At 36.8% G+C, this 12,571-nt stretch overlaps 1 long non-coding RNA gene across 1 annotated transcript; it reads right to left on the reverse strand.

Moving 5' to 3' along the window:
• Positions 1-332: 332 nt before the first annotated feature.
• LOC141516139 (uncharacterized) lies at positions 333-8,848 on the reverse strand. The gene is made up of 4 exons (XR_012476616.1): positions 8,818-8,848; positions 4,463-4,566; positions 3,147-3,206; positions 333-655 (listed from the first exon to the last, which is right to left on the reverse strand). It is a non-coding gene; the product is annotated as an uncharacterized LOC141516139 (long non-coding RNA).
• Positions 8,849-12,571: the final 3,723 nt, after the last annotated feature.

The raw sequence follows: 12,571 nt of genomic DNA on the forward strand, positions 1-12,571 counted from the left end.
CCAATTTATCGGGGCGGCTAGGTGGCACAGTGGATAAAACCCTGGCCCTGGAGTCAGGAGTACCTGAGTTCAAATCCAGTCTCAGACATTTAATAATTACCTAGCTGTGTGGCCTTGGGCAAGCGACTTAACCCCAATTGCCTTGAAAAAACCTAAAAAAAAATTTAAAAAATTAAAAAAATCCAATTTATGCACACAACAAAAGACATTACTCATAACCATTCCTCAAAGTCCTGTGGTAACAGGCAAGGGATGAAGCAGCAGGTGCACATACATTGGAAGATGTAGTCACCAACTTGCAGACAGGTGGCCAAGAGTCATAGGGTCATTTCTTCACTTAAAGCAGCAGTGGAATTTGTCAGTTCTCTGAGTAACTGAGCAGCTCTTTTAAGAGTCACTCTACTCACCTCCTGATGTGAGGAAAGGTCTAGGAAAAGGTGCCCTAAAAATTGTCTGCTTACCCAATCCTGGCCTGATTAGTTCGGCAAGCAGGGAATCCCTGCATTATTTTACTGGTGTGGGTAGGTTCTCAAGACAAATAAATGGAAAACCTTTCATACCTTGATAAATTGAAAGTCTCCAGGAGCTGATGTGGTCAGTTTTTCTTCACATAATGATTCATTTCATACAATGATAAAGCATCAGAATAAGACTTCTGTGGGGAAAATGATCATAAAAGACATTTAAAAGCATGATTTTAGTCTCTTTTCTATGATATTACATTTTCATTCCAATACAAGTATATTAACAATTTTCCCAAACTCTAGTATAGGAACAATTGCAGAGATAACTTAAATGATAAAAAGTGTAGTTTATATGCTAGCAGAAGTTAATCACTACAAATCCTATATACAGAAAGAAATCACAGATTAGGTGAAATCATAAATAGAAACAAATCTCTTTATCAATCAATAAGCACATATTACATTTTTAACATATAAACAAATTAATTAATGGATGAATGCATAAACATCTATTAAGTGCATATTCTGGGGAAAGCCATGAATATAAAGATACTTTAATAAACAGTAGGGATAGGGATACAGAACAAGATGAAACAACCCCTGCTCTCAGAGAGCTTATCGCTACTAGATGAACCCATAACGATCTAAGTACATGTAGATCTAAAAGGAGTGAATGGAATAAGTATCTCTATGGTGTCTACTGTATGCCATGCAAATATTACTTTAAGGAGGGAAGGAAAGGAGAAAGGGAATAAGTATTAATATGGGACCTACTTTATTCTAAGCACTCTGCTAACCACTTTTTTAAAATAGCATCTTATTTGATATAAGAATATGCAGATTTTTTTAAAAAATGAACACAAAGTAGTTTTGTTAGGAGAAAAACTAACCAGCAACTAAGGATTACTTGATGTAGAAAGTATAGTGAGCTGAGTTTTGAAGAAATCTTGGTTTTAAAGAGGAGGAATTGATAAAAATGTGTATTATAGGCATGTGGGACAGCTAGCACCAAGGTGTGGAAATATCAATTGTAAAGAACAGTGAACAGGCTGACCAGTGACTGGATCATAGAATGTGATGATGAGAGGAACATGTAAAGAAAAAAGGTAAAGTAGACAGATGTATCTTGGTAGGTTGGTGATAAAGACCTTTAAATGTCAAACAGTTTATATCAGCTATTGGTAACCACTGGAGTTATTGAATGGGGAAGGGGTGACATGAATGGCAGCTATGTCGAAGATAAGTTGAAGTGTGGAAAGACTTGAGAGATCAAATCAGAAGCTGGTTCAATTGTCTATGAATCATTGCATGATAATGAACTGAACTGAGGTAAGCAGAGAGAAATAGAAATACAGATGTTATAGAGATAGTTAAAAGAGAGGAGATATACAGAGATATAAATTAAAAGATTTACAAGAGTATTTTCACCTGGAGAAAATGTTCATCTGTTAACTTTGTTTGTTTATTGGTGGACAATACGATATCAATATAGATGGCAAAGGAAGTAGACTTCATAAGAAGGGTGCCTTGGCAAAGATACTAGGAAAGGGATTTCTCTGGGGTAGTTGTAACTGAAAGAGAGAATGCCAAATTATGTCATTGAATTGCTAATCATGTGGGGGAGATAATGCATCTATCTAAGAAGGAAGCCTCACCCCCCCCCATCCCTAGATGTTAGCTCAACTTGCATGTGTTAATTATAACTCTATTTCTTTTGTTTTATATATGAAAAGATCACTGAGTTTGGAAGTGATGAATTATTATTTTTTATAGTTCTTCCTACTGACCTTTACATAATTAAATCAATATCCTCTTTCAGGAAAAAAAAAGTGTTACAGTGTTTCCTTCGATATATAACCATGATTGCATAGTCATCATTCACACAGACTTTCTGTATTCCAAGGTAAAAAGTGACATAAGATTTCAAAGTTAGACACAGTAAAGTTTATATAGTTAGGAGAGAAAAGAACCTTACCCTTTAATCACTTTATACTCTCTGGTTTGAATATCTCTAATTTTTTCTATACCGTTCAGATCCCATAAGACCAACTTTTCATTGCACAGAAGTGAACAAGGGCTGAAATTGCATGGTTTTGTATTACCAACCTGGGCCAGATTTAATGTCACAAATCAATTATTATGCTTTCAGCAATGGCAATGATGGATGGCATTTAGAGGGTTGGGAGGAGAGGTGGTTTGCATTTTTGAACATAGTTTATCTTCCCTTATGCTAGTTTTAGAGAACAAAATGTCAGTGATTTCCCTGGTTAGAGAATAATTTAATATCTGTTCCAAGCTCTGAAAGTTTTATTCTAGTCATTCTTTTATCTTTTCGTGCTAGATTTGCTAAGATCTTCTCTGAACAGTTATTTGATGGTTTAATATTAATTATAGCTCCATAAATATTGCTAAAGATTCATAATTCATCAAAGTGGGTAATCCTTCACTAGTATAGATTACAATCTACCTATACATTGATTTCTCGTGTGATTCATATCCATCACTTTATTTTATTAATATTTTGTTTTAAAACTATGATGATTTTATATCTTAGTAAGAATTCAGATACTTCTCTTTTCTACTTTCATCCCTTGAACCTTTCCTGTTAACAAAGAGAAGCAATTAAAACACAGTGATTATGTCTGACAGCATATACAACAGTAAATATTCATATTTCCATACCTATTTTTATCCGATGAACTAAAATAGGATTTCTCTTCCTTTTGCCTGACATTCTTCCTCCTATAATGGGAAAAGCAAAACAAAACAATAGCTAACAGATTTGCATACCTGAGCATAACATATCTTTACATCAGCCTTGCTCAAAATAATATATATATGTTTATACTTCATTATACATTCATTATACATATACAGTCCATTCACCTCTCTTTTATAAGGAAGGGAGATATTCTTTAATTTTGGTGTTTTGAAATCATGGGTGCATCGTGTTCCACAGAATTTTTGAGTCTTTTAAAGTGCTTTATTGTAGAAATCATTCACCTGGTTCTGTTCATTTTCATGCTGCATATGTTCATGCAAGTCTTTAACTTTTAAAACTTTCTCTTTGATTATCGTTTGAAGTACAATAATATTCCATTAGGTTCTTCTACCTTAATTTATCTAGCTATTCTTCAGCTGATGGGAACCCCTAATTCTCAGCTACTACATAAAAAGAGATGCTACAAAAGTGTTTTTTGTACATAGGGGGGTCTTTCAATCTTTCTATGATCTCTTTATCACTTCATCAAAGGATATGTACAGTTTAATGACTTTGGGACAATAATTTCAAACAGTCCAAGGCTCCTCCAGCAGTCCAATATTTTTGCCTATTTTGCCATTCTCCCTGCAGTATCTGTTATTTTCTTTTGACATTTGAAATCTTAAAATCATCTTTACATACCCTGTAAACAAAAAAAGTAGCTAGTGTTTGAATACTTGATTTTAAGAAAAAGTTTTCCTTCATAAATGTCTATATATCCCTATGTTAATGAAAATGCTTTTTGCAGAGTATATGTTGAGATATACTAATAATTTTATGCTTAAAATGAATGTCTTATTTTAAGAGTATTGTGCTCACTTCTGCATAAATCACTTATTTCACCATTACTGCTAATCAAGTAATCTCTCCAGGTTTCTGTTTCCTTGTTTATTAATTAAGACTAAAAATGGTTCTGAAGTCCCTTCTGCTTATAAAATATTCATCCAAAAATGACTATTCTACAATTGTCCATTAAAACAAGTTATGATTTGCTTAGTCTGAGGTTTCTTCTTGTTTCATTCATTGAATGAGAAGGAAATATAAAGCATTTGTGGAAAAGAAAATCATGGAAATTTGTATCTCATTTATGAGATGTATCTCATCTATGCCATGGGAAAAAAAATTGAACTTCAAGTCAAAAGATCTGAATTTGAATATTAGTTCTGCTTCCTATCCTTGTAGTATGAGACAAGTCAATCAGTCTCTATGCATATGTAAAGATTTAATGATAATTTACCTTTTATCATCTGGGGAAGTAACCCTTCTTGAAAAAGTGCCAACAATTCATACTAACTGCCAACCAATTGCCACATATCAGTCTTGTAGAAGCAACAATTTATCCTGAAAGAAAGAAAAAAGCCTGTGTTTTCTGGGCACATCAAATCACTGCTACATCCTGACCACCATCTGTGTTTAGATTCTGATGGAGACAGTCTAGGAACCTGAACCCAAGAAGCTTAAATATATAAATGCTTCCATTTCAGTGATCTTAGACACCATCCTTAATGAATACACAGCCTGGCAACCATGTGTTATAGGCACAGTTATTAAATACACAGAAAATAAAGTTCTTGCAAAAAAAGTTCTTGATAGAATGAAATGATTCAAATTAGAAGTGGATGTTTTTATCAGTCAAAATGCCATAAAGATTAAAGACTACCATCTTCTTTGCCACTCTTACCTAAGGACTATGGAAACTTTTCATCTGACTTGCAATGGAAACCAACTAAAAATGTTGTTCCCCTCATTGTAATGTGAGTTCTTGGAGAGCTATGATTGTCTTATTTTTGTAGTTATATCCCTAATGCTTAGCATAATGCTCGACATACAGGAAGCACTTAATAAATGTTTTATTTACCCACTAGTTGATTTACACAAAATTATGTCTGGAAGATGTTTGACCTTATCTAATCCTTACAACTCTTTGAGGTAAGTAGTTCAAGTACCTAATTTGAGGGGTTATTGTGGATAAAGTAATTAATAATTTGCAAAATGCTATATAACTATGAGCAATTATTATTAATCTACCTAATGTTTATATTTCTTTATAAATGAAGATACTAGAGCTTAGAGACAATAACTGAAGGTCATACAACCTGGAGGAGCCAGAATTCAACCCAAGTTTTCTAATCAGCAAACAGCATTGTTCTAATTGCACTACAGCTCTTTACCAAAACATAATTATGTTCCCTCTCACTTAATCCAGACAATAATATTGTGAGGTGGGTGAAACAAGTTGCTTATATATTTTTACCAATGAGGAAGTTTAAGCTCAGATCATTAATGGACTTACCACCATTCACACAATTTTGTAATTTGTGAAGAAAGCACTAAGACTATTGGTAAGATTCAGTCAATTTGCCCCTGTTTGGCTGAACCAATACCTAACTTTCTGTTGAGTTGGCTGAACTGGTTGTTAAAATTACACTTGTAATCATGGTTTTCTCTAACATGGTTCCTGGGCATCTTCCCAATGTGGAAATCACAAATTCACATTCCTCATTCTTTTTTAATTTTTTAAATTTTTTAAATTTTTTAAATTTTTTCTTTTTTTTAATTTAATATTTATTCTCATTTTGTACAACTAATGTTATTTTTACATTAGTAAAATATTCTTGTTTAAGAGTAAATGAGATACCCCCTCCCCCCCATAAATATAAGACTTGCTTCAGCAATAAAGTAAAGGGGAGAGAAAAAATTAAAATTAAAAAAAATAATAGTAATAATTGTAGGTATGCCCAGGTGGCGCAATGATCGGAGCACCAGCCCTGGAACCACAAGCACCCGAGCCCACATCCGGCCCCATAGACCCAACAATCACCCAGCTGTGTGACATGCAAGCCACCCGATCCCCACTGCCCTGCAGAGACGAAAAAAAAAAGACCCAAAATAAAATAAAATAGTAATAATAGTAGGGGTGGCTGGGTGGTGGACAGAGCATTGGCCCTTGAGCCAGGAGCACCTGGGTCCCAATCCGGTCTCAGACACCCAAGGATCACCCTGCTAAGCGGCCCCAGGCAGGTCACCCAGCCCCATTTGCCCTATACCCCCCCAAAAATAATAATATTAAAAAATGTGCTTCAGTCTTTGTTCTAACACCAATAACTCCGTTGTGTGTGGATCACATTCTTTATGATTAGTCCATGCCAAAAGTTACTTCCATATTTTTCCACAGCTCCCTCCTTTGGTATTTCTCCACTACCATGTACTATATTTTCTCTCTCCTTTCACTCTGACTCTGCTGTAGGGTAGCTGAGTGGTGCAGAAGACAGATCCCTGGCCCTGGGGCCAAGAAGCCCTGAGTCCCCATACCACCCTTTATGCCCAGAATCCACCTGACCCTGTGGTCCTGGACAGGCCATCCAATCCCAGCCCCTTGCAATAAGTAAAAAAGAAAATGTGTTATATCTGAACACTCTACCCCCATAGTCCATCTTCTCCTCCATCACTCACATCCCCCCCTTCCCCCTGTCACCCCCTCTTCTTACTCCGAATGCCTATACCCCACTGAGTATATATGCTGTTTCCTCTCCTAGCCACCTCTGATAAGAGCGAAGTTTCCCTCATTCCCCCTTGCCTTCCCCCTTCTATATCATTGCAATAGCTCATTATAATAAAGAAAATTCTTATTATATGAAATATCTTGGCCTATTCCCCCTCTCCTTTTTCTTTCTACCATTACATTTCCCTTTTTTTTTCTATTAACTCCATTTTTACACCATATTTTATCTTCGAATTCAGCTTTCTCCTGTGCTTCAACTATAAAAGCTCCCTCTACCTGCTCTGCTCTATTAGCTGAGAAGGTTCATATGAGTATTATCAGTGTCATTTTTCTATACAGGAATACCTGCAGTTCATCATCATTGAGTCCCTCATATTTTCCCCTTCTCCTCCAATCTCTATGCTTCACCTGAGTCCTGTATCTGAAGATCAAACCTTCTGTTCAGCTCTGGCCATTCCAAAAGGAACATTTGAAATTTCCCTGGTTCATTGAGAGTCTATCTTTTTCCCTGGAAGAGGACATTCAGCCTTGCTGGGTATTTCATTCTTGGCTGGATTCTAAGCTCTTTTGCCTTCCGGTATATTGTATTCCAAGCCCTACGAGCTTCCAATGTAGTTGCTGCTAAGTCCTGTGTGATCCTGACTGCAGCTCCTCAATATTTGAACTGTGTCCTTCTGGCTGCTTGTAATATTTTCTCTTTGACTTGGGAGTTCTGGAACTTGGCTATAATATTCCTAGGGGTTGTTTTTTGGGTATCTCTTTCTCTGGGGGATCGGTGGATTCTCTCCATTTCTATTTTGCCCTCTGCTCCTAGAATATCAGGGCAAATTTCCTGTAGTAATTCTTTGAAAATGATGTCAAGGCTCTTTTCCTGACTTTCAGGTATTCCAATACTCTTTAAATTATCTTTCCTAAGTCTGTTTTCCATATCAGTTGTTTTTTCAATGAGATATTTCACATTTTCTTCTAATTTTTCATTTTTTTGGTTTTGAAGTATTGATTCCTGATTTCTGGCAAATTTATCAATCTCCCTGAATTCTATTCTTTGTCTGAAGGATTTGTTCTCCTCAGAGATTTTTCTTATCTCTTTTTCCATTTGGCCCATTCTGCTTTTTAAAGCATTCTTCTCCTCCATAACTTTTTGAACTGTTTTATCCATTTGACCTAAGCTGGTTTTTAGCATGCTATTTTCTTCAGCATTTTTTTTTTGATTCCCTTGACTAGGCTCTTGACTTCATTTTCATGTTTTTTCCTGCATCTCTCTCATTTATTTTCCCAGTTTTTCTTCTAACTCCCTCATTTGATTTTCAAAGTCTTTTTTGAGCTCTGTCATAGCCTGAGCCCAATTTCTGTTTTTCTCGGAGTCTTTAGATGCAGGAGCTTGTGCTTCCTCATCTTCAGACTGAGTGTTTTGATCCTTCTTGGGCTCATTTGCAAAATATTTCTCAATTGTGTTCCTCTTTTTTCTCTCTGCTTTCTCATTTTTCCCAGCCTGTGCCTGTTTTGGGGTGCTTCCTGAGCTTTTGGGACACTCCCATAAGGGTCTCAGTGCGTGAGGCCCTGTCCTCCCTCCTGGTCTGTGAATGACCATAAGCACCCCCCTCTGCCATGGGGCTGAGGTGGGGGGGCCCTGCTGCTCTTCGGGGGGGGGTCCTAGACTGTAATCAGGATTTGAATGTGGTCAGAGCCCCAGAGTCTTGTTCCAGGGGCAGAGCTTGGCAGTCTCTCTCTCTCTTCACTCCCCTCCCTCAGATCAATGGGCTCATGCCCTGGGGGCTCCTGCTTATGGGCTCCACCTGCTTCTGTTCCTGGATCAGGGCTGCAGAAAGACCACATTGCTTGCTGTGTGCCCTGAGAGCTGGGCTCCACGTGCTCGCTCTGGCAGAGGTCCCCCACTGTTCCCCCACTTTGTGTCTGGTGCTCCCCGGGATGCAGCTCAGGAGACTCCCCCACTGCTGTGAGCTGCGGCTCCTACCGCCCTGGGGCTGCCTCCGGGAGGCTGAGGTTCTTTCGCTCTGGTGGGCCACCCCTCCGGTGGGCCGCCCCTCCGACCCCGGGGAGCAGAGCCTTTCTGTTCTTTTCCAGGTTACCTTGAGTAGGAGAACTGCCTCACTGGGTCCCTCTGTGGGTTCTGTCTCTGGAAAGTTTAGTTAGAGTCCTTGGCTTATGAATTTTATCACAGAGCCCCTAAGACTGGATCCTTTATTGTCAACATCTTGGCTCCGCTCCCCCATTCTTTTTTTAATGTTTATCTGCACAACAGCATTCTCTAAGCACCCATAGTAATGTTCCTTCCATCCATAGGTGAAAAAAAATTGAAAGAACTATGCTTATAATATTTATTTATTTCTTAAAACTCATTATGGTTTTGATGAAATACTACGTTTTAATTCCCTCATTTTTGTTACTTCAATTAACAAACATATAACATAATGGGGAAAAGTGCCAGACAACCATGGGGCAACAAGCTGTCATTTGTTTCCACTTTGTGCTATGCCCAAGATTCCCCTGAGATATTATGAGCTCATAGTAACAGTTTTAGTTTCCCTGGACAATGAACCCAAAAGGAAGCTGGGACACAATGAACCAATAGTAATATAGATTTCAAAAGTTATTGTATCATCCATTTTGGGAGTCATGGAAGTAGAAGAAATAAGAGCAAGAATAGGTAAAATGAATTTTGGTTTTACATATGTTCCAACATTTTCTGCTGTGGTCACTGGTTGCTTTTGTTCCATAAGGATACATTTACTTACTGTGAATAGGAAGTATAATCTAGTTTTGTGTGCCTCTTTTGTTGTTCTTATTTGAATAATAAATACATGAAATATTAAACTACCCTTTGGTATATCTTTTAGTATACTTAAAATGGTCATTCGGACAGAGAACTGGTTGTTAATTTAATTGAATCACACCACTGACTAAAACCAAAGACTTTCTGACTCTAGGTGAGACTCAAATGAGATAAAGTGAAAGCATGTATAAATAATGAAAAGTAATATCTAAATGTGAGACAATATTATTATCTAAGGGGCAGGAGATGGTATAAAAAGGAGAGTCTCTCAGAATTACATTTGGATCATGTATTCTAGGTGAGGAAAAGTGTTCTACCATGGGGACCATGTCCTAAGAATTGTCTTTAATTTGTTGGAAGCCCAAGGAAAATATCTTAAAGAAGAAAGTTTTTAGTAGAAAGAATGTTTTGGAAGAAAAACTCTTCCAGAAGATTAGGGTTTTGTCAGAAGGTAGGTCTTAAATGGCAGGCAGATGAAGCAGTGGATAGAGCACTGGCCTTGGATTCAGGAGGACGGGAGTTCGAATCTGACCTCAGACACTTGACTCTTACTAGCTGTGTAACCTTGGGTAAGTCACGTAAATCTGATCGTCTCATATTCAGGGTCATCTACAGTCATCCTTATTCATATTTGGCCACTGGACACAGATGGTTCTGGAGGAGAAAGTGAGGTTGTTGACTTAGCACAGCACACCCCCCCCCCCATTCAAATATAGTTCACTTGCTTACCATGGCATCACCTCTCTGATGTCATGGTCTTCTTTGAAAATGAAGGACAAAACATATGTCTTAAGTTTCTCAGCTTATCTTATTTTTATCCATATCTTTACTTAGAATTTGGTGTAAAAGAATAGTCCTAACAATTTTATCCAGTTAAGGAACATTCTTTTCTCTTTTCTTTACTTCTGCATTTCTTTTTTCTTTCAGTACCTGCTAGCAAATTAGCAGGTTCTCAGGAAGAGCAATGTAAAAGGTCTATTTCCAACTTTATGTTATCCAGTGAAAATATTCCATTGTCATTTTGCAAAGAAAATATGAAACCCTAAACATCATATACTGTTTCTAAAGAAAATCATTGTATACTGGCCTTGAAGGAATTATTTTCTTTTCCATAATTACAACCATATGATGACTTTATGATCACTTTTCTTTTTCTGTTTGTGCTGTACTCTGCTCTTGATGCCTTCTGTGCCAAATATTTAAGGCAGCTGTAATGATTATCAGTAATGAGAAACTATCTTCAAATCATTTTATAATCTGGGAAATAATCAATGTTTATGGGCAACAGCAAACCTTCTATTTACAGCTTCTTTCGATTCATCAGATCATCAGATCCTACTAGACTGTGTGTCTATGCCTTGTCTCAACTTTATAGTTGTCTCAGACTTCAGTATTTAGGCATTTAATTTATGTTTTTAGAATGAATGACTTTATTATATATTTCTCCACTGAAACAGTGAATCTCCTATTCCCTTCTTACTTGGTTCATTTAGTACTTTTTATCTCTTCCTTATTCTCATGCTTCATCATGATAAAAGTGATCCTCTATTTTCAAAAGCTGTCCAATAGAATGATAACTATCCCTTATCCCTACTAAGCTATCTTTTGAATGGGGGCCTAATGACCAAGGACCAGTCTATCCTAGGTCACAGAGGTTTAACACCAGACATCTTGGCACCAAATGTTTTAATTTGCCTTTTGGCCATAGTCACTAGGAGAGAGGAGCAGCTAGTTGGTTCAGTGGATAGAGTATCAAGGAAAATAAGGAAGATTTATTTTCCTAAGTTCAAATCAAACACTATTTAACAAGTGAATAACAATAGCAAGAAACTTACAGAGGAGTTGTCATTTTTTTCATGGCAAATCTAAGCCCAGGTTAGAGAAAACATGAATCCCAAGGATGAAATGATGTACTTATATCTTGCCTGCTTTGTTTTTCTTCACCTTCAGAAAACTCTTTTCTCAACCAACACCAATTTACTGAATAAAATGAACATGATTAATATTATCAATGAAATACTGGTTGATTGGTGATCAATTTTGACTGGCCATGAGATCAAGGACCTCGGCATCTAAATTTTGCATCTTCTGTAATGCCCTAGGACAGTGTTTTACACACAGTAGGTGTTTAATAAATATTTTTAACTTAAATTTGCATTATCATACAATAAACTGACACTGTGTTAGCTACGTGTTATTAAATTAAATAACAAAATGATTAATGAGATAATTGTAATGTATGTAGCATAGTGCCTGACACATAGTTTGTACATAATAAATGCTTATTTTCTTTCTTCCTAAAGAAAACAAGACCCATGCCAAACCGTTCAAAACCATTCTCTTTTCTTTCTCTGGTTTATAAGCAACAAGGTAACTAGTTGCCCCACTGAGTCTTGGATAGACTATTAACGGCTGTTATCATTAGGTCGGTCCTTTCTTTTTTGGGTGATGGTGTTCATCAGACAGCCAAATCCCTATGGAAAAGGATGGTATTTATTTAATTACTTCGTTTTGATGTAGTGACAAGAAACTTAAGTTGGAGAGATTTTGAAATGGCAATCTCCAGAACAGCTGCTGAATAGTTGAAGTTCTTAAAAGTGGTGACATGAAGTTTTGTGATCATTATTGGGAGATGAGGTCAGTAGTTTAAATAGTATTCATACTACCGATGGTTTCCAAAGAAAGATGAGAGAAGTGCTGATGAAAGGTTTTAAGTGCCAATCGTCTCTTACAGTTACCAGGTGCCACTTGAAAGACTGGATCACATGACAGAAGAATAACAGCACTAATGTATTTTAAGTGAACTGAAAATCTTAAACTCAGATCTCTTTGTATTAGTCTATTTTCCATTAATGCTACACCAGACCACCCCCTACCCCTTCTCAACTAAAGTGCAATATAATTCAGAAAGTAAATTGATTGTGAACCATCATTTCACAGGTATGACCTGAAGTAGAAAGGATCCTTGACTCACTCTCTGAATTTATCATTAAATACCATCTCTTTCACATAAAAAAATATGTGACTTGGGAACTTATACTCTCAGTCTC

This window comes from Macrotis lagotis, chromosome 3, assembly GCF_037893015.1.
Source record: "Macrotis lagotis isolate mMagLag1 chromosome 3, bilby.v1.9.chrom.fasta, whole genome shotgun sequence".
NCBI classification, from domain to species: Eukaryota; Metazoa; Chordata; class Mammalia; order Peramelemorphia; family Peramelidae; genus Macrotis; species Macrotis lagotis.